Source organism: Pleurodeles waltl, chromosome 2_2, assembly GCF_031143425.1.
Source record: "Pleurodeles waltl isolate 20211129_DDA chromosome 2_2, aPleWal1.hap1.20221129, whole genome shotgun sequence".
NCBI classification, from domain to species: domain Eukaryota; kingdom Metazoa; phylum Chordata; class Amphibia; order Caudata; family Salamandridae; genus Pleurodeles; species Pleurodeles waltl.
In genome coordinates, this window is record NC_090439.1 from 980,640,031 (window position 1) to 980,663,007 (window position 22,977).

Here is a 22,977-nt window from a genome sequence, read left to right on the forward strand (position 1 = left end):
TGGCCAGCCTGGCATAGGGGCACCCACAGGCCCACATCCCCACCCGGATACCAGCCCACCACACTCAAGTAGTATATTGGGGAACTGTACTCACCCCCTTGTGGCTGCTGTAAAGTCCCTAAGCGCCCATCCAGCTCTGGATATGCCACCGCCAGTATGCAGGCCATCGGGGGGGGGGGGGTCAGGGTTCGATGGGCACCCCTTCCTCATTGGGAGGCCTTCTCCAGCTGGGCCTCTGCCATCTTCCATGCCCAGCGTCTCAGGTCCTCCCACCGTTTGCGACAGTGGGTGCTCCGCCTGCCATAGACCCCCAGGGTCCACACGTCCTTGGCGATGGCACTCCATATACCCTTTTTTTGATGGGCGCTGACCTGCGTAGAAATACACATAGGAAAAGGCATCAGTCAGACTGTCCTGCCTGTTACACTCATGGCCCACCGTAGCCCTCACATCCCCTTACACACAGACATTACACACCATACATGCAGCACGCTGCCCAGGGCTCTTACCCAACCCCCCCACACAAGGCACTCACACACAGCACTGCATGCATTCATGCCCCATTCATCGTGCTCACAGTGTACTCACCTGTTGGTCTGGAAGCCCATACAGCATTAGGTACTGGGGTAGGATCCCATCCACCAGTCTATCCAACTTTGCAGCGGTGAAGGCAGGGGCCCTTTTCCCAGTGACACAATCTATGGTCAGTTCCATACACAGGTCACAGCAGCACTTGCAGTGTAGGTCCTCTCCTGTTGAAGGTCAGGCAGCAAGTGGGTGAACAGATAGAAAGTGGCGGTCACGTCTGTGGCGGTGAGTACCGTCACCACCGGCGTATATCACCATTGGCCACTGTAACCCATAGGGCCCAATGGTATCCAATGAGGAGTTGCAGGGCGGTTCTCGACTGCCTCTCGCAACGGCGCACAACGTCAGTGGAATTACCTCATTTTCACCTGTCCCTCCATACAGGACAGGCGGACGCCATTTCAGGGGGGGCAGGCCATGGCACCTAACTGTGTCACAGTTAACATAGGCACCATTTGGGCCTATACAACAATATTGTGTTACAGTCACAACATGCAATGCAGTGTACTGTTCGGACATATGGAATACTGACCAGCTACTCACCATTTGCCCCTTAGATTGCACCGCTGCGGATGAATAGGAGATGGAGACATCCCCCGTGTACAGGCCTCTGGTGTACTTGGCAACAAAGGAGGACAGGCACATTAACCTCACCTATGGACTGGACAGGGCCACAATCACAGAGCTGCTGCCCAATTGGAGCCTGACCTGATATCTGCTATCCATCAGCCCAGTGGGATCTGCAAGTTCTATCTGTGCTCCTTCGAAGTGGCATTGGGATTGGCAGCAGGAATGTCTCAGCCAATGTTCTCAAAAGTACTGACCAGAGTATTGTCTGCCCTGATTAAACACATGCGCAGCTACATCGTTTTCCCCCAGGTGGAGGATTTGGCCACAGTGAAAGCTGATTTCTATGCAATGGGACATATCCCCATCATAACTGGGGCTATTGATGGTACACAACAGGTGTTCAGAAATCGAAAGAGCTTTCACTCCATGAATGTGCAGATAGTGTAACTGGCGGACCAGTACATCCCCCATGTCAATGCAAAGTATCCTGGGTCTGTGCATGATGCCTTTATCCTGAGGAATAGCAACATCCCATATATGATGGGTCAACTCCAGAGGCACCGTGTGTGGCTAATAGGTGAGCCCTGGTTCCCACCCAGGGGATGTTGGTGTATGGGCATGGTGTGGGTCCTAAGGGTTAGAGTGTGTCTAACAGTTGTCCCTCGATATTTTCAGGTGATTCTGGTTACCCGAACCTCTCATGGCTACTGACCCCTGTGAGGAATCCCAGGACAAGGGTAGAGGAACGTTACAATGAGACACACGGGTGAACAAGAAGAATAATAGAAAGGACATTTGGCCTCTTGAAGGCTAGGTTTTGTTGTCTCCATCTAACAGGTGGATCCCTGTACTACTCACCCAAGAAGGTGTGCCAGATCATCGTGTCATACTGTATGTTGCACAACATTGCCTTACGTCGCCAGGTGCCTTTTCTGCAGGAGGATGAGGCTGGAGATGGACGTGTGGCAGCAGTGGACCCTGTGGACTGTGAAGATGAGGAGGCAGAGGATGAGGATGAGGACAACAGAAGTGCAATAATACGACAGTACTTCCAATGAGACACAGGTAAGACACTGTAATTACACTTTACATTGAAAGTTTTGTATTTAACATTGTCACTGGCAGGCTGATTTACCCACTTCTATGGCCACTTACTGTACCCTTTGGCATCTCTATTTTCAGGTATTTGTGCCCCACTATCGCTCCTGGTGTGTTGACTACAGCCAACTACAGGTCATTCCTATGTATACATTACTGTACATTTATATTGTAGTGTTTAAATGCTTGTGAAACGAATACATGGTTAAATGATTTGATAGACTCCATACTTGTATCTATTCAAATTATGTTTATTTAAGTGCTAATGATTAGAGGGGGGTGTGCAATGGGGTGGTGTGATTATGGAGGATTTTTCAGGTTAGAGTCCATTCTATTTGTAACACAGGTGCATTGTCCAAGGGGGCATAAGAAGTGGAGCAATGGCATTTGATGGTGGACAGGGTGACAGAACGGGACACAAGGGTGTCCTATTTCCTGGCGGAGTCTTGGCAATAATTTCTGGCTTCTGCCTGGATCGCAGGGACCGTTTGCAGGGTGGTTTTCCTTCTGCAGGGGGTGGGGTGGTGGTGGCCTGTTGTTCCTGTTGCGGGGCCTCCTGTCCACTAGTGGCAGCAGAGGTGGAAGGCTGTTCATCGGTTTGGCTAGTGTCAGGGGCCTGGTGGTGTGCCACTGCCTCCCTCATGGTGTTGGCCATGACTGCCAGCACCCCTGCAATGGAGACCAGGGTGGTGTTGATGTCCTTCAAGTCCTCCCTGATCCCCAGGTACTGTCCCTCCTGCAGCCTCTGGGTCTCCTGCAACTTGTCCAGTATCTGGCTCATTGTCTCCTGGGAATGGTGGTATGCTCCCAGGATGTTGGTGAGTGCCTCCTGGAGAGTCGTTTCCCTGGGCCTGTCCTCCCCCTGCCGCACAGCAGTCCTCCCAGCTTCCCTGTTGTCATGTGCCTCTGTCCCCTGAACCGTGTGCTCACTGGCCCCAGGTCCCTGATCGTCCTTGTGTTTGTGGGGTCGCCTGGGGTCCCTGTAGTGGTGGACACACTGCTGATTGACGTGTGCTGGGGGACAGAGGTATGGGCCCGCTGGGTGGGTGCTGTGCTGGTGTTTCCTGAGGGGGGAGGCTCTGTGGTAGTATGGGACTGCACTGGGTTACCGACTGTCTGGAGATCCCTGATGGGTCAGGTTTGTCATCCTGATCCAGGCATCCAGAGCTGCTGTCATCAGTTGCTGGCACCTCCTCTCCGGTGACGTTGGGTGGGGGACATGTGGGGATGTAAACGCAGTGTTATTGTTTCTGTGTGTGTCATCTTTTGCATGGGTGTGTTGCCCTCTATTGTTGTTATTGCACTGGCAGCTTTGCCTTGTGTGAGTAGTGATTTTGTGGGCTAGGTGATTCTCTCTAATATGCACGCTCTAGTGATGGGTGTCCAGGCATGTCTGTGATGAGGGTCCGTGCATTCGTGTTACATGCAGGGCTTGGTATTGGGATGAGTGGGTTGTGATGGTGGGGTATGTGGAAGGTGGTGAAGTGATGGGAGTGAGGGTAAGGGTGGGGGTATGTGATGGCATGCATGTGGGGGGGGTGATAATAGTAAGGAGGTGACTTTACCAGAGTCCAGTCCTCCTCCTACTCCTGCCAGGCCCTCAGGATGCATGATTGCCAAGACTTGCTCCTCCCATGTTGTTAGTTGTGGAGGAGGATGTGGGGGTCCACCACCAGTCCTTTGTACAGCTATTTGGTGTCTTTCCGCTGTGGAACGCACCTTCCCATGTAGGTCCTTCCACCTCTTCTTGATGTCATCCTTTTTCCTAGCAATAGACGTTTGCTGCATCTGTGATCCGAATAGCTGTGGCTCTACCCGGATGATGTCCTCCACCATTACCCTTGGCTCCTCCTCAGAAAACTTGGGGTGTCGTTGCAGTGCCATGGGTGTATTGTGAGTGGTGTGGGTGAGGGTGTGTGGGGTGTTGTGTTGGGGTGTGTAATGTATTGTGTGTGGACGGTGTATAGGTGATGGTGGTGTGTGTCTGTCGTCTTGCTATCTCTCTTGTGGCACTAGTTTGTATTGGTAAAGGGTTGTGCGTAATGTGTGTGTGTTCTATAGTGGTGTGTGTGTGGGTGTGGTGTGTGTATGTGTGTCAGGTGTGTGTAGTTTGAATTGTCCAATGTGGTGTAGTTTTGTTTGAGTGTGTGTATTTTGAGCGCGGCGGTATGTACCGCCATTGGTTTAGCGCCATTGAATGTCCGCTGTGGTGATTCGTGTGTCATAATGTTGTGGGTGTAGTTATGTTAGTGTAACAGTGTGGGTTTTGGTACCGCCAGTTTATCACTGACCATTTGGCTGGTGGACTTGTGTGTGTGGCTGTATAGTGACGGATTGCTATGTGTGGGTCATAATATGGATGGCGGTAATCCGCTGCGCTGGCGGAATGTTGACGGCAGTCAGCAGGGTGGTAAGCGGTACTTACCGCCAATGTCATAATGAGGGCCTTAGTTCTGTTGTGCCGCTGTGCCACAGCAGACACACATGAATTAAATCTCTACCTGCACTCAATGCAGCAGAAGCACCAGAGGTTACACTGAGCTGCAGTTTTAGTTGGTGAGAGGGCAATAGCAGGGACTGAACTCTGGAGGTGTTTGGCAGGATAAGGAAGTTACCTACCTTGCTTAACCAATACATTGTCAATAAAAAAGCAAAGTGACTAACCACTGCAGGGATAACAAACATCCACCATGTGAAAAAATGGTAAGTATATAACAGGCCAGTGAATGCCATCTTGCCCTTCAGAGCTTAAGAAAGAAGATAAAAAACAATGATTGGTGGTACTCTGTACAAACACCTGCACAGCATTGTACCTTTTCAATCAGGTCGCCTATCCCTTGTTTCGTAATCCTAAACCTCAGACCATAATTTTTTTTAATTTTCATGCTTTCCATAAAATTATCTTTGCTTCTCCGCCCCCTTTTGATGAGTCAACTCAGTCACCCTTTGCGTACTGCACATCCAGGAGATTATGACTATTAGCTACATAAAGAGATAAAGGCCCTCATTATGAACATGACAAGTCCATTCCGCAACGCCAGCGGTGGTGGTAGAAACCGCCAACAGAGGAGCGGTCCGGACCGCCAAATAATGATCCAAATGAAACACATGCATCCCACAAACCACCCACCGCTAGGAAAGGAGTCCCGCGACGACGGCAGAGTCTGCCCACAGGCCGTCGGAAAGGCCCAACCCGCCCATCAAATTATAAACCACCATTCCGCCGCCAGTTTTGGGGCGGGAACCACCACCACACAAAGCCAGGTGGAAATTAACCAAATATAAGAAAACACTCACCGGAGTTCCACAGAACGTGCAGCAGCAGCCATGGACAGAGAGCTGCTGATCATGCCAGCCCTGCTCCTTGCCATATACCTACACGACCGAGACCGCCGACGAAGACGACGATGGTAAGTACCGCAACCTACGACACAAGGGAGGAAAGGGCACAGTTACATACCCACCTACCCCACCCACTCTGCAAGGCCTCCCCCAAACCCTTCCCAGCAGCACAAGTCAGACATCCCACACCAAGAGGTACGTACCCGACCGAAGGTCACTGCAACTTGACCATAGTACATACAGTAGCCCCACACCCATAAAAAATGTAAACAAACACCAGGGTGTAACTGCGTGCAGCCCAAACACAGGCCACACAGAAACTTTAATTTTGAGCTCACTGAGCCAAACAGTGCTAACAGGGCCAATGGCCAGTCCATAAAATGTACATTGCCCTGGGCCACAAAGGGCCACACCTGACTCCCACAAGTGCTGGGTACTCCACAGAACGGGGCACCATATGGGGATCCAGGCACCTCACGGAAGGGGGGTGGAGGGGGGGGGTGTTGATTTTCGACAGGTGTGGGACTTTCTTGTGGAGGGGGGTGGGCTTCTCCTTTGAAGGGGGTGGGGGCTGTTTGGCTCGGGTAAAGCTGGATGGCCTAGGCTCTGACCGGGCCGTCTTCTTCATTGGGGAAGTGGCATGGGAATGGAAAGGCTGGACCAGGGTGGGCTGTGATGTGGAAGGAGCAGAAAGGGCAAGGAGGTGGGCACGTTTGGGGACAAGACGGGGTGGGCCAGTGGATTGGAAGGTCAGCACAGGAGAGGAAAAGTGTTTTGGGAGTGATTGGCGTGGGCGTGGATGAGGGCGTGGGAGTGGAGGCAGTGGGAGTTGATGTATGGGGTGTAGGTGTGCGTGTAGTGGGTGCAGGTGACTGTTCAGCATGCTGTGGTGTGGTGGATTGTCTGATGGGTGGGTGTCTTGGTGCGTTTGTGTGTCTTGGGAGGTGGTGGGTGGACACAGTGGGAGAAGACAGACAGCTAGTGTGGATGTATGTTGGGTGGGTGTCTGCAAGTCTGGTGAGTGTGCTGCCTGTGTCAACTACAGTAGAGGTGATGAGTGCAGGTTTGGTGTATGGGGTGCATGTATGGCTGTCTGCTATTGTGGTGAGTGCAGGAAGAGGAGCAGTAACAGTGAGTGAAGGTGCAGTCCGTGAGGCTGTGCAGGTAGAGGGGACAGACAGGGAGACGGAAGAGGTGGGCGCACTGGGGGAAGTGGACGTTGTTGTGTGTGCAGGTGTCTGATGGCTGTGTGAATGCTTGCAGTGGGAGGTGTTGTGCTTGTGTTTTGAAGTGTGCTTCTTGTGTGTTGATGTGCCTGTAAGCGGGTCTGATTGTGTGCTTTGGACGGGTGAAGGGAGTGGGGTGCTGGAAGGGGTAGAGGAGGTTGGAGGGGGGATGGAATGGCCAGGGAAACTGGCTGTCATCCGAGAGGAGGCCAGAGCCTGAAAAGATCTCTGTAGGGCAGACACGGCAACGTGAATGCCATCCAGATAGGCACTGGTCTGCTGCACCTCTGATGCCAGACCCTGGATGGCATTGACGATGTTTGTCTGCCCTACAGAGATGGTTTTCAGGAGGTCAATAGCCTCCTCCGTGAGGGCAGCAGGGCTGACTGTTGCAGGGGAGGAGGTGCTTGGGGTGAAGGAGATGGCCACCTTTCTGAGTGGGCAGGCACGGGCAACTCGGTGGGGAGCAGAAGGGAGGGCGGTGATGGTATGGGTGGTGGTGGAAGATCTCACGGTAGTGGTGTGTGCACTAGGGTCCGCCACCACCGGAGGACCCCCATCGGAGGAGGTCTCAGAGTCACTACCTCCTGTGGTAGTAGCCTCCCCCGTGGAAGTCCCATCGCTCTCCCACCCACTGGTCCCCTGGGCGTCCGTTGTCTCTGCCTCAGAGGATCTGTGGGCCGCTGCCTCCCCACTTGCTGATGGCTCAGCTCCCTCGCCTGATGTTGATGCTTACCAAACCAACACAAGAGAACAGGGATGGGGAGACAAAGCAGGAGGGATATTTGTAAACAGCTGAATGCTGATACACAATGGACAGGCATACACCCACCCAGCAAACACACCCAACAGGCAGCACCGTGCACTATGCCCATGGCCATGCCCCTGACTACTGACCAGAATACTGATCTACACCCATCTCCTGAAATACTTTTGTAGCTGAGGTAGGTGAAACCTGACAGGGACACCCTTACACCCTTTGGGAAACATACAGTAGATGGACACCAGTCAAATTCCCTGCTCTAAGCAGCATGAGCCCTATCGCACACACAGTCATCCTTCCAGACTGAAGTATGGTCAGTGAGTACTCACCCCCTTGTGACTGCTGTGCAGCCTTCAAGTGCCCATCCAGATCTGGGTACGCCACCGCCAGAATCCGTCGCATGAGGGGGGGTCAGTGCCCGATGGGCACCCCTTCCACGTTGGGAGGACTTCCCCAGCTGGGCCTCAGTGATCTTTCCCACCCAGCACCGCAGGTCCTCCCACCTCTTTCGACATTGGGTGCTCTGCTGGTTGTAGACCCCCAGGGTCCGCACCTCCTTGGCGATGGCATGCCAATTTGCCCTCTTCTGGTGGACGCTGACCTAGAAGGGTGACACAGAAATGGAACCCAGAGGTCAGGCACTTGCACGATAGGAACAGCTGGCAGATTGTCGAACATAGGACTGACAGTACTCTCAGACATACAGGACAGTGGCACGCAGCATTCCATGCACCATGGCCCATCCAGGCTCACAGGAGCACACATATGTGCAATCCACACCATCCATTACTCACACAGTGCCCCCCAGACTCACCTGTACCTCTGGCCGTCCGTAGAGTCTGCCGTACAGGGGCAAGACCCCTTCCACTAGCTTCTCCAGTTCTTCCTGGGTCAAGGCCGGGGCCCTTTCCCCTGCACCACGTGGAACATCCATAGCCAGAGGCAGGCCACAGCAGTACACAGAGTGGAGTACCTGTCCGCACGAGATCAGTCAAGTGATCAAACGATGATGAACGTGCATACGTTCTGCGGTGGTATGCACCATCACCGCTGGCGGCGATCATGACACTCCAGGATTCCCCATTGGCATCCATGTTAGCCAATAAAGGTGCGAACAGCGGTCAACACCACCGTACGCTGTGACGGCAACCGCTAGCGGTATGAGGTCACTTCCACAATGAAGGGGCAGATCTACAGTGGGCAGACATTTTGCCATCACCTACGTATCTTGAAATTCCTACTACTCACAATCCAGTGCCTACTAGCCACATGAAGCACCTAGGCCTCTATCCATTCCGTATAGTAGCACACAGAAATTACTCTGTTCCCTACTAGTGATGTACATGTACATCTGTCAGGTAGCAGTTTTGTGCAGACACTACTATGAACAATGCAGTGCATGTATTTTGCAAATTTTGCCTATGTATGTGTGCACATCACTCATTTTTGTAACCCCTCGTAGGTACCGACCCTTGTGGTGAGGAAGGGCACCATCGATGTACAGACCACTTGTGGATATGGGGACCATGGTGGAGAGTCAGATCATAATTACTTACAGGCTGACATGCGCAACTATACAGGACCTTTGTGCATTACTGGATCCTGCACTAACTCTGGGAAATCGTAATCAGCATGCCATTCCAACTGAGGTGCAGGTGCTCTCCGCACTCCATTTCCTGGCCACGGGCTCTTTTCAAGTGACAGTGGGTATGGGTGCTGGTTTCTCACAGCCAATGTTCAGCCAGGTACTGACAAGATTTCTGAATGCATTTGTACAACATCTGCAATCCTATGTGCGATTTTCCCAAAGTACTGACCTCTTTGCCATCAAGTCAGAATTCTATGCCTTTGCAAACATTCCCCATGTCATAGGTGCCATTGATGGCACACACATACCCATCATCCCCCCAAGAGTGAGTGAACAGGTGTACAGAAACAGGAAGAACTTTCACTCCATGAAAATGCAATTGGTGTGTACTGCAGACCAGTACATTTCCCATGTGAATGCCATGTTTCCGGGTTCAGTCCATGATTCATTTGTGTTGAGGTACAGTAGTGTGCCACAGAATATGGAACAACTACAAGAGGACAGAGGGTGGATTATAGGTAAATTTGCCTGTCAATAACTGACACATTGCAGAAAAACAGCCTGACTGACTAAGGGACATTACAATGACGACTCTGCATTAAACCATTTTCTAGGTGATTCCGGATATCCAAACTTGCGTTGGCTCCTGAAACCAGTGAGGAATCCCAGGACGGATGCAGAGAGGAAATACAATGAGGCCCATGGACGTACTAGGAGGGTCATAGAGCGTACTATAGGTCTCCTGAAGTCTAGATTCTGTTGTCTATATATCTCTGGGGGTTCACTGGCCTATGGGCCTGATAAGGTGTGTAGAATAGTGGTGGCCTGCTGCATGCTGCACAACGTGGCAGTGAGACATTCTATCTCCCTTTTGGAGGTGGAGGGTGCTATAGGTCCTGATCAGCTACCTCAGAGAGGTGAGGAGAGTGATGGTGAGGATGAGGAAGGGGAAGATGTCCATTCCAGGAACCAACTGATACTGCTCTACTTCCAATAACTGTGTGGGACTTAAGCCTGTCATTGGGGTTAGTGACTAATACTGTCAGTGTGCTCTGTCATATAGGGGGGATTGGTCATGATAGGCGATATATGGACCACTTTTGCATGGTACCGACAGAAAATATATGCATTCCCTCCTTGCCTAATTTTAAACACACAGGGGCATATTTATACTCCGTTTGGGCCAAATTTGCGTCGTTTTTTTCGACGCAAATTCGGCGCAAAACTAACGCCATATTTATACTTTGGCGTTAGATGCGTCTAGCGCCAAAGTATGAGTAAAGAGCGTCATTTTTTTGCGTGAACGCCTTCCTTGCGTTAATGAGATGCAAGGTAGGCGTTCCCGTCCAAAAAAATGACTGCGCCGCAAATGCGTCGTATTTATACTCCCGGGCAAAAATCACACCCGGGAGTGGGCGGGGCAAAAAACCCCGCATTTGCGCCTCTTTTTAACGCCTGGGTCAGGGCAGGCGTTAAGGGACCTGTGGGCTCAAAATGAGCCCACAGCTGCCCTCCCATGCCCCCAGGGACCCCCCCTACCACCCTTGCCCACCCCAGGGGGACACCCAAGGATGGAGGGACCCACCCCAGGGACATCCAGGTAAGTTCAGGTAAGTATACATTTTTTTCTTTTTATATTTTTTTTTTGGCAGAGGGGGGCCTGATTTGTGCCCCCCTACATGCCACAATGCCCAATGGCCATGCCCAGGGGACATAAGTCCCCTGGGCATGGCCATTGGGCAAGGGGGCATGACTCCTGTCTTTACTAAGACAGGAGTCATGTAAATGGCGTCTGGGCGTCGTTAAAAATGGCGCAAATCGGGTGGAGGCGATTTTTTTGCGTCAACCTGACTTGCACCATTTTTAAGACGCCCTAACGCCATTTTTCCCTACGCCGGCGCTGCCTGGTGTACGTGGTTTTTTCCACGCACACCAGGCAGCGCCGGTCTGCTTGCGCCGGCTAACGCCATTCACTAAATACAGCGCCCGCATGGCGCTTCAGAATGGCGTTAGCCGGCGCCAAAATATTTGACGCTAAACTGCGTTAGCGCAGTTTAGCGTCAAAAAGTATAAATACGGGCCACAGTACCATCATCAAGCACAAATTGACAATAAAGTTGTTCTCTGTCAGTTGCATCCATACTCCACTTTGTTCAACATTGAAGACAGGGGACAGTGTTACAGGTGTGAAATGTGTGTTATTGGTAGAATAGAGTGAATTGTGCTATATACAGTGATGGGAGTCGTAAGGGTTAGGTGTCCTCAAAACCTAGTTGGTGGCAGCCCTGTTGGATGTCTTAAATGCGTCCATTTTATAGAATAGTACTTCAATTTGCCCTCAGCTAAGTGTTGTTGGTGAATGGGTGGGATGGTTGCTTTCCATTAGTAGCAGTGTCAATTGTTGTAGGGGGGCTTGTTCTTAGCTGGGTTTCCAGTGCCATATCTTGGCCTAAGACTACGTTTTGGCGCCTGCTGTGGAGCATCTTGGGGTGGCATGGTTGGCCCTTGTGATTCATAGGAGGGTATTTCCTGTGCTGTTTCTGCTGCTTGGGTCATCTGTTGCTGGTTGTCCAGGGCTGTTGTGGGGGTCTCTTGTCCGGTGTGGGTGCCAGACTGTTTTTTTACCAACTGCAGCAGTGCTCCAGCAATGGTGGCCATTGTGACACTGTGCTCTTTCCACTGCTCCATGGTCTGTTGGTGTTGTTTCAGCTGCATCCTCTGACTTTGCTCCAGGGTGGACACAATCTGTGCCAACCTGTCTTTGGTATGTTGGTAGGCTCCCAATACCTCTGCAATACCTTCCTGGGATGCTGCATCCATCCAGTGCCCTACCCCTTGACCCACTGGGACACTTGAACTTGCCCTAGTCCCCTGTGCCTGTGTCCCCTGTGCAGGTCCCTTCCTGTATGTTGGGAGTGGGAGACTGTGGCCTCTGTAGCTGTGTTCCACCAATCTGTGCTCTGGGTACACTGGTGTGGGTACGCCTCACCTGGCCTACTGGTCTTGACTGGGTGTTAGGGGTGTGTGACCGGGTGCCCGAGACCACGGCATACGATCGAGCAGCCGGTGACGTATCGCGGAGCCCCGACACGTCACTTCCGCGTTCAGCCATTCCTATGGAACGGCCGCGGCATCATGGGGGCATTTCCCTGTCACCTGGGAAACGCACAACACCTTCCGGGCCGAGCCGGGCAGAAAAGGGGAGCGAATACGGGAGAAGGACGACGGCGTACCGGAGCGGAGAGAAGAGACACCAGGACTCCAGGCAAGGAAGGCGAGTGACGGCGGCCAGGAGAAAACCCCTCCCAGTCCAGAGAGCGGATCCGAGGGACACAGAGTGGAGAAAGAGGATTTCCCTTGCGCAGCTGCAGAGACGAGGAGCCCACAGTCCAGCCACGGCCCCGGAGGGTCGTGGCTTGCCAAGGTACGGTTCCTTTTTTGGAGGAACAGAGGGGAAAAGGGAAAACATACAGGGGAAGGGAGCTGGGAGGAACGAGAGGGAGGAGGAGGGAGAGGGAGGAGAAGGGAAGGTCTCTATTTAAGAAGGGAGCCTGACTGTCCCCTCAAAGCCTGGGAGCACTGTTTATTTCAACTACAACACCTCGTTTTGGGTTTTTGTTTTGTTGCATGGTGCACGGGTGTCGTACACTCTCTTCCTCTACGTCCCACTTACCTTCCCCTTTCCTACTTGACGATAAACCCCAGGAAACAACCTAAATACTTACCGTAGGGTATTTCTTCTGTTTTCTTGCCGGTATTCTTTCGGGAGCCACTCGCATTTTCAGAAGACGACCTGAGGAAGGAAAAGAAGAAGAACGACAAGATTATAAAAGAAAGAAGGATTCCAAACAATAGACTTTGTAGATACTTACCATATGTGAATACCTGAAGAAAGGAACATATGAGTGAAGAAAATACCTAATTATAATAAAACCCTATTTACTTATTATAATACGCCGTTTCCGGTCTGGTTTATACCGTCTAGCCTGCCACAGTGGTGTCAGAAGTGGGATTTATTTCCCCTAAACAGGCTAAAAACGGTATAGACAATGAGCGAATCTCCCTCTTTGGAAGACATGATCAAACAGTTGGCCGAAGGCCAACGCCACTTACAGTTGGTGTGGGAAGTCCATCAACGTGAAGCCAAAGAGGATAGGGAAGCCCTGCAGTCCGCTTTGAAAAGCCAAGCCACCATCTTGGCAAACAATCAACTTGTACATGAGACCGCGATGAAAAAGTTAACCGAGACAATAGCTTCCAGTAAGGTACACCCGAATGTCCCCAGTTCGGTTCTCCAAAAATATCAGGGGGGTGATGACCCGGACTCATTCTTCACTAATTTTGAAAGGGTAGCGTCCTCTGCTCAATGGCCGGAAGATAGATGGGGCCAATATATTGCTCCTCTCCTCACAGGGTTTATGCAGGCGGCCTATCAAGCGGCTAATCCCAGTGGTACCACCACCTACCAGGACATTAAAAGGAGCATTTTAGAACGGGTGGGCCACGATACGGAATACTACAGAGTACAATTTAGGAAAGTAAAATGGGGACACAATGAGGACCCCACACCTTTTATTTTAGGGTCCAAGATCTGGCATTAAAGTGGCTGGGACCGATAGGGACTAGCAGAGAGGACGTAATAAAAACCGTCATCCTCGAACAATACTTGGAGTCACTCCCTTGCAGTACGAAAAACTGGATAAGGCAGCATCCTAAGGTAGACACCGATCTGGCCATTGACTTAGCGTGCGCATATCACAGGTCCACGGATGGGAGAACATTACAGCCACGACTGAACGTGAAGTCACTTCCTCCACCTGGTAAACCCATTCCACGGTTTCCTTTAGAGGAATCTTTTCCACGCAGACAGGGAGAGGCTCCTCCTATCCAAGGACCTCGATGTTTCAACTGCGGAGAATGGGGACATATAGCCCGGGCTTGCCCGAGGAAAACCGAGGGAGTTGAGCCGATGGAGATAGGAGTGACCCGACGCTGAGTCTTGTGTACAGGAGGGGGAGACACCAAATTTAAATACTATATCAACATCAATGGGCGTCCTCTCTCTGCCCTTATAGACTCAGGATGTAGTCAGTCCGTCATACGACAAGACCTAGTGGAGCCGATTGACACGAATACCACCAGATGGGTAACCATCTGCTGTATACACGGTGACAAGGAACAATACCCTCTTAGCACCGTAGAGATAGAGTGGGATAAACACCAAGACTTACTTCCTATGGGTTTAATGGGACAACTGATCGAAGACTGTATTATAGGAACTGACTACATACATTTCCAACAACTTCTACAGGAGGTCCAGACCAAGAAGGGAAAACCCGAATGGCTGAACGAGGCTCTCTTCTGTGATAGTAGTATTGAGTGTCCCCCATACCGCAGGAAACTGTCCCGTCGCGGAAAAAGAGATGAGAAAGTCAAGTTTAGGTCAGGAAACGTTACTAATCCACCCATAACGGTTATAGCAGAAACTTGTAGCGCTCCTATCAGTTTCCGTCAACGTCAGAGAGAAGATCCCACTTTAATTCATGCCTGGAGAGATGCTAAGAATGAAGAAACCAATGAGGTGGGTCCCTATTTTTTGGTACAAAGAAACCTTCTCTATAGAGTAAGCACTACAAGAGCAGGAGAACGCAAGCGTCAATTAGTAGTCCCTGAGTTCTATAGGGACCAAGTACTTTTCCTAGCCCACAATCAGCCAGGGGGGGGACATTTTGGCAGGGAGAAAACAGAGGAATACCTCCTCAGGAAATTCTATTGGCCCAGTGTTTTTGCCCACATTAGAAAATATTGCCTACAATGCCCCAGATGTCAGCTTACCGACCCAGGTCGACCACGGAAGGCTCCTCTCATGCCCCTTCCCATCATTGATGTTCCATTTCGCAGGGTGGGGATGGACTTAATTGGGCCCCTACTTCCCTCCTCCAAAGGCCATACCTACATCTTGGTTATCGTAGACTATGCTACCCGCTACCCCGAGGCTCTCCCTCTGTCCAGTATAACTACTAAAACAGTAGAACAAGCTATGGTAACGGTATTCACACGGACCGGGTTTCCCCGTGAGATACTTACTGACCAGGGTACGCCCTTTATGTCCAACTTAATGAAACAAATATGTACAGTTTTAGGAATCACACAAATCAAAACGGCAGTCTATCATCCCCAGACAGACGGACTAGTAGAGCGCTATAACAGAACCATTAAATCACTCTTTAAAAAAATTGTTGATGAAACAGGGAGGGATTGGGATCTAAAGCTGCCCCTAGCTCTTTACGCCATTAGATCCCACGAACAGGCTTCAACGGGACACAGCCCATTCGAACTGGTGTTTGGTAGACAACCTCGGTCTCTATTAGATATGGCTGTTGAGACATGGGAAGAAGATGCGGAAGAAGAAGGACGACCCCTGTTAGAATATGTACAAAAACTGAAAGCGCACTTGCAAGATCTTTGGGAGGATGTACAACAACATCTGGAAAAAGCTCAGGAGACTCAAAAGCATTATTATGATCAGGGGAGTAAGTTGCGTACCTTTTTCCCAAACGATCAGGTTTTGATTATGAGGCCTACATCTGAACAAAAACTATTGGCCAGATGGCAGGGGCCCTATAAGGTGATTAAAGCCGTCTCCCCGGTCACATACCTCATAGAACTTAGTACCCACCCAAGGAAAACCCAAATCTATCATGTAAATCTCCTAAAAAAATGGGAACCCGGAGATGAGGGTACTGAAACCGTTGAAATGGGTCGTTTTATCTCTCCCTGCAAAGAATTAGATATCGAATTATTCCGCGGCGAAGGATCACAACAGGAATCCAGACCCTGTATCAATCCTTCCTTGTCTCAAACTGAGAAGCAGCACTTGGATAACCTGGTATGTCAATATACCCAAGTCTTCTCCGACATACCGGGAAGAACATCCTCAATATATCACCAAATTAGAACACCGCCAGGACAAACGGTCCGCCTACGACCCTACCGGGTCCCAGAGGCAAGGAAGCACCTCATAGAGGAGGAAATAAGCAAAATGTTAAACCTAGGGGTAATCGAACCCTCCGTTAGCCCCTGGTGCTCTCCTGTGGTACTGGTTCCCAAACCCGACGGTTCAGTCCGATTTTGTATAGACTTTCGAAAACTCAACTCGATATCCTTGTTTGACACTTACCCTATTCCCCGGGTTGATGAGGTCTTAGAGAAGATAGGGAGAGCTAGGTATATGTCCACGTTAGACCTCACAAAGGGGTATTGGCAGATTCCCCTGTTCCCCGAAGACAAAGAGAAAACAGCCTTTTCTACGCAATCTGGCCTGTATCAATTTAAAGTATTGCCTTTTGGTCTCCATGGAGCCCCGGCCACGTTTCAAAGATTAATGGATCAGATACTGAAACCCTTCCATAAATTCTCAGCTGCCTATCTGGACGATGTCGTTGTTTTTAGCGACACCTGGCTAGAGCATCTAGAACATCTACGCCAAATCTTGGACACTCTGACGGCGGCAGGACTGACCGCTAATCCTAAGAAGTGTGTCTTAGGGAAAACTGATATTTCCTACTTGGGATATACAATCGGCAACGGCACCCTACAACCTCAAATTTAAAAAGTTGAAGCCATTAGTAACGCTCCCACCCCAAAAACAAAAAAAGATTTACATTCTTTTTTGGGTTTAGTAGGTTACTACCGCAGGTTCATACCGGCCTACTCCACTATCGCGGCCCCTCTTACAGATCTGTTGTCTAAACACCATCCTAATAAGTTGGCACCTTTTTCTGGGGTTCAGAGGGCTAGTTTTGATCATTTGCGATCCATTCTTACAACGGAACCTGTTTTGCAATGCCCTGATTTTTCTCAACCCTTTCATCTGTATACTGATGCCTCCGATGTGGGACTTGGGGGGGTGCTTGCCCAACCAGATCCGGACGGGCGGGATCACCCGATAGTTTTTATTAGTAGAAAACTGCTTCCCCGGGAAAGCCATTACCCCATCATCGAGAGGGAGTGTTAGGCCATTAAGTGGGCTACAGAGAATCTGCAATATTACCTTTTGGGCAGGCCTTTTGTGCTCTATACGGATCATGCTCCTCTTACTTGGCTTGCCTCGCGCAAAGATTCCAATTCTAGGATCCTACGCTGGTTCCTTGAACTCCAGCCTTTTTCCTTCCAGGTCCGCCATATTCCGGGTTCCAACCAAGGTCCTGCAGATTACTTATCACGATTTCCCACATCTTCCCCAATCCTCGAACAGGATCGTTCTTGGGAAGGGGGTGTGACCGGGTGCCCGAGACCACGGCACACGATCGAGCAGCCGGTGACGTATCGGGGAGCCCCGACACGTCACTTCCGCGTTCAGCCATTCCTATGGGAACGGCCGCGGCATCATGGGGGCGTTTCCCTGTCACCCGGGAAACGCACAACACCTTCCGGGCCGAGCCGGGCAGAAAAGGGGAGCGAACACGGGAGAAGGACAACGGCGTACCGGAGCGGAGAGAAGAGACACCAGGACTCCAGGCAAGGAAGGCGAGTGACGGCGGCCAGGAGAAAACCCCTCCGAGTCCAGAGAGCGGATCCGAGGGACACAGAGTGGAGAAAGAGGATTTCTCTTGCGCAGCTGCAGAGACGAGGAGCCCACAGTCCAGCCACGGCCCCGGAGGGTCGTGGCTTGCCAAGGTACGGTTCCTTTTTTGGAGGAACAGAGGGGAAAAGGGAAAACATACAGGGGAAGGGAGCTGGGAGGAACGAGAGGGAGGAGGAGGGAGAGGGAGGAGAAGGGAAGGTCTCTATTTAAGAAGGGAGCCTGACTGTCCCCTCAAAGCCTGGGAGCACTGTTTATTTCAACTACAACACCTCGTTTTGGGTTTTTGTTTTGTTGCATGGTGCACGGGTGTCGTACACTCTCTTCCTCTACGTGCCACTTACCTTCCCCTTTCCTACTTGACGATAAACCCCAGGAAACAACCTAAATACTTACCGTAGGGTATTTCTTCTGTTTTCTTGCCGGTATTCTTTCGGGAGCCACTCGCATTTTCAGAAGACGACCTGAGGAAGGAACAGAAGAAGAACGACAAGATTATAAAAGAAAGAAGGATTCCAAACAATAGACTTTGTAGATACTTACCATATGTGAATACCTGAAGAAAGGAACATATGAGTGAAGAAAAGACCTAATTATAATAAAACCCTATTTACTTATTATAACACGCCGTTTCCGGTCTGGTTTATACCGTCTAGCCTGCCACAGGGTGACAGTGGTTTCCTGGGTGGGGCTGCTGCATGGTGAGAATCCAAGACTGTGTGAGGGGTCTGCCTACTCATCAGTGTCCAGGTATCCTTCCCCAAGGTCTTGTGATGTGCCTCTGTCTTCCTGGAGGGCTGTGGCATGCCTTGTCCCCTCCATTAGGGTTGCATGGGTGGTGGTGCCTGTTGGGGGACATAGACATGTCTGTTACATATGCTTGAAGGTTTGAGGTGTACAGAAATGGGCTATTTTGGGCTGGTGTTATTTTCAGTGGCCTTCCAGGGTGCCTTTGTGAGGTGGACATTGCATTTAGTGGCAGTGGTAGGGTTGCAATGTGGTAGGGGGTATTATTCCATTGTGGGTACGTGCAGGGGTGGGTGGCTGTGCACAGCGGGAGTGATGTGGGCCTGTTAGTGGGTTGTAGGTGATGCCCGGGTGGTGGATGTAGTAGGTAATGGCTGGGAGGGGTGTAGGTCCAGGTGGGTGTGGGTGGGGTGGGGTGGTGCATGCATTACAGATGTGTTGTATATGGGGTAGTTGTAGATGACTTCTCCGAGTCCATTCCTCCAGTAAGTCCAGTGAGTCCCTTTGGGTGCAGGATGGCGAGTACCTTCTCCTCCCAGTCAGTGTAGTCGGGTGGTGTTGGTGGTGGTCCCCCCCAGTCTTCTGCACTGATATGTGGTGCCTAGATGCCATGGTCCTGACCTTTCCTCGCAGGTCGTACCATCTCTTCCGGATGTCGTCCCTGGTGCGTGGATGGTGTCCCACTGCATTCACCCTGTTGACAATGGTCTGCCACAGCTCCAGTTTCCGCACGATGGGTGTGTGCTTCACCTCGGACCCGAATATTTGTGGCTCCACCTTCAGGATCTTGTCCACCATGGTCCTTAGCTGCCTTTCGGTGAAGCGTGGATTTTTGGGGGGGACATGGTGAGTGTGGTGGATGGCGTCGGAACTGGGGACGGGGTATGGGTGCTCCTGTGTGGGTCGATATGCGTCTCCTGTATGCTGGCGTTTGCTGTCTGGCTTTGGTGCTCTCCGTCTTCTGGTCCTGGTTTCGTTGAAAGGGATTGTAGGGTGTGTCTGCGGGTGTTTTATGGGGTTCTGGATGTGTGTCATGTGTGTGGGTGATACTCCTATCCAATGTGTGCACTTGTTGCTGTTGTGTCTACTTGCCGCCCGTGGTGGTCGCAGCCGCCAATGGTCGTCTGGCCTCCACTGTCCGCCGAGGTGATTTGTGCATCATTATTTGGAGGACGGGATGTGAGTGTGCTTGGCAGTGGCGGGGTGGGGTGGGCCAGGATTCCCGCCGACAGAGTCCTGGATGGGGAGTGGTGGCCTGGGAATTTTTGGCGGGGTTGGGTTTTTCAATCATTATATGGTGGGTTTCCATTCGCCGCAAACGGCGGGATTCTGTCGGCGGCCTTTCCCGCCATGTTCATAATGACCGCCAAAGTAACAGAGAAGAATGCAAGTTAGTTACTCAACAACCCTAATGTACTTTACTAACATTGTAAAAGTGAGTGACATGATGATGACTCCAAGTTGACAATCAAGCTTTAAATCAGCCCAAGGGAGCAACTGCCTAGCTCACACTGAAACAGAATCCTGACAGTATCATTCACATGACTTCCACTACCCTTCACCATTCCTAACTTCCTATATCCTCCCCATCAGGCTGCCTGGCACCATGTCTAGCACCTTGCACCACCACTGTAACCTGTCAAGGGTTTGTGCTGCCCTTGCCTGTAAGGAATGATTTTAGCGGAAAGGGTCACTCCTTCCATAGAACAATCGGTGGCCGTGCCATGTGTGTATGTATATATGCATATATATATTCACTGAAAAAAACAAAGGACGTTATAGTTAGACTTACATTTCACTTGTACAAAACCATTGAAATTCAGAAGTTACAGCTACCTGAGCTAACTATAACTTATGCCCCCACAAAGCACTGCTTATGACCTCACATATTACATCAGTCATGACATGGTCAGGGACATCACTGATGACATTACTGATAACATCTCAAATGACATCACTAAGGTAACTATAACTGCTGAATTTCACTGGTTTTGTACAAGTGAAATGTGAGCCTAACTATACTGTCCCTGTAACCTTTGTTTTTTTCCATGAATTTCTAAAGCTTTTTTAATGTTTCCTAACTATAATGTCCCTGTAACCTTTGTTTTTTTAAGTGAATTTCAGATGTTTTTTACATGAGTGTCTAAGTGGGATTGTGAGTTGGTACATCAGTATCTGAGTGGGTCTTTTAATGGGTCAGTGACCTAGGAAATGGCCTTAACAACGCGGACAGAGCCACGGGTGCTGTTTCCCCATAAGTGCAACAACGCTTGCCTCAACAATGACTCTGCTTTAACCATGCATGTTCCTGAACCACACATACAGTATGCGTGGCTAAGGCAGAGAGAGTGGTCTAGCTGTTTTGGCAGAACAGGAAGGAGCAGAGAGGGCTCTAGCTGGAAGGAAGGAAAAGGTGAGGTAAGTGGGACAGGGGCTGGGTTTGGGGAGTAGTTCTTAGAGTTGGGAGGCCCTTTTAAGGGTCAGGGCATGTCAGGGTTGGGGTAGTTTTAAGAGCATGGCAGGGTTTGTTTCAGGGTTCAGTGTGGGGGGTTGGGGTAGTTTTAAAGACAGTGACCGGGTTTTAGGCCTCAGGGTGGGGGGTGCATCAAGGTAGTTTTTAGGACAGGGCGGGGTCAGTTTTAGGGTTCACGGTGGGAGCTCAGGGTAGTTTTAAAGGCAGGGCAGGGTTATTGGCAGGCTGGAAGGAACAGAAAAGGTAAGTGGGTCTGGGTTTCGGGTTTGGGGTAGTTTTTAGGGCCTCTTCTAGGGTTCAGGGTGGGGCAGTCAGGGTGGTTTTAAGAACAGTAACCAGGTTTTAGATCTCAGGGTGGGGTAGTTTTTAGGACAGGACAGGGTCGGTTTTAGGGTTCTGAGCAGTGGTCAGGTTTTAGGACTCAGGTGAGGAGAGTCGGGGTACTTTTTAGGACAGGGCAGGGTGAGTTTTAGGCATCAGGGCAGGGAGGTCAGGTAATCTTAAGGGCAGGACAGGGTTACTTTTAGGGATCAGGGTGGGGGGTTTATGGCTGAGGGCAGGGGTGGAAGGGGCAATTGTAAGGTTAGGGCAGAGTGAATTGCAGGGTAGGGTGTTAGGGGGTGGAGGGGAATTTGCCACGCATTTTCCTTTACCAAACATGCTTTTCCAACGAACTTAGTTGTAAAGGCATGCGTGGTGAAGACGCAGTCGTTGTTGAGACCGCGTAGTTAAGGTATTCTTGGTGTAGGCATGCGTAATTCTATCATCCAACCTGTGAGCCTCAGTAGGTCCTTGAGTGGGTGCATGAATGAGTGAGTGGGTCTGTGAGTGGGTGCATAAATATCTAAGTGGGTCTGTGAGTGGGTGCATAAGTGTCTAAGACTGTCTGTAAGTGAGTGGGTGAGTCTCTGAGTGGGTCTGTGAATGGATGCGTTAATCTCTGAGTGGTTCTGTGCATGGGTGAGTGAGTGAGTCTCTGAGTGGGTTTGTGAGGGAGTGTGTGTCTCTGAGTGGGTCTGTGAATGGATGTGTGAGTCTCTGAGTGGGTCTCTGATTGGGTACGAGAGTCTGTGAGTGGGTCTGTGAGTGGGTGCATGAGTGTCTAAGTGGGCCTGACAGTGGGTGTGTGTGTGTCTGAGTAGGTCTGTGAGTGGGTACATGAGTTTCTGGATGTATCTTTGAGTGAGTGCTTGAGTTTCTTAGTGGGTCTGTGAGTGGTTGCATGAACATCTGAGAGGTTCTATGAGGGGGTGCATGAATGTCAGCGTGGGCCTGTGAGTGGATGCATGAGGATCTGAGTGAGTGTCTGAGTGAGTCTGTGAGAGGATGGGTGAGTGTCTGTGTGTGTGTGTCAGTAGCTGTCTGAATAACTTGGTTACAAAAGAATATCACCTGCCCTTTTATCCAACAAATGTCCACAGATTTGCACAAAGTATCTACCAAGTGGAGTTCTTTTTGCATCCTTGGCTAAATTTCCAGTACATATTCTACACTACAACTGCATAATGGAACATAAGGAAATGTCACAAGTGACGTTGTGTGTGTTTTGTAAATTTGATTGTTCCTGGTGCATCTTTATCCAGAAATATGCAATAACATGGATCCTCCTATAGAGAAGACAACAAGAGTACAAAGAGGTAAATCGCCACCAAACAAGGGTCCTTCCTCTTCACTATATGAATTAAGGGGCGAATTTATACTCTGTTTGTGCCGAATGTGTGTCAAAAATTTTGACGCACATTCAGCGCAAACCATGCCCCATATTTATACTTTGACGCCCGACCACGCAGACGTCAAAATTCCTCCGTGTGCGTCATTTTTTGGATGCGGGAAACTGCCTTGCGTTAATGACATGCAAGGTAGGTGTCCCCGCCCAAAAAATGGCTTTACGGCCTGTGCGCCTTATTTATACTCCTGCATCATTTTGATTCACAGGAGGGGGCGGGCCGTAAAAAATGGCGCACAGCCTGATGTGTGACGTTTTTTAACGCCTGGGTG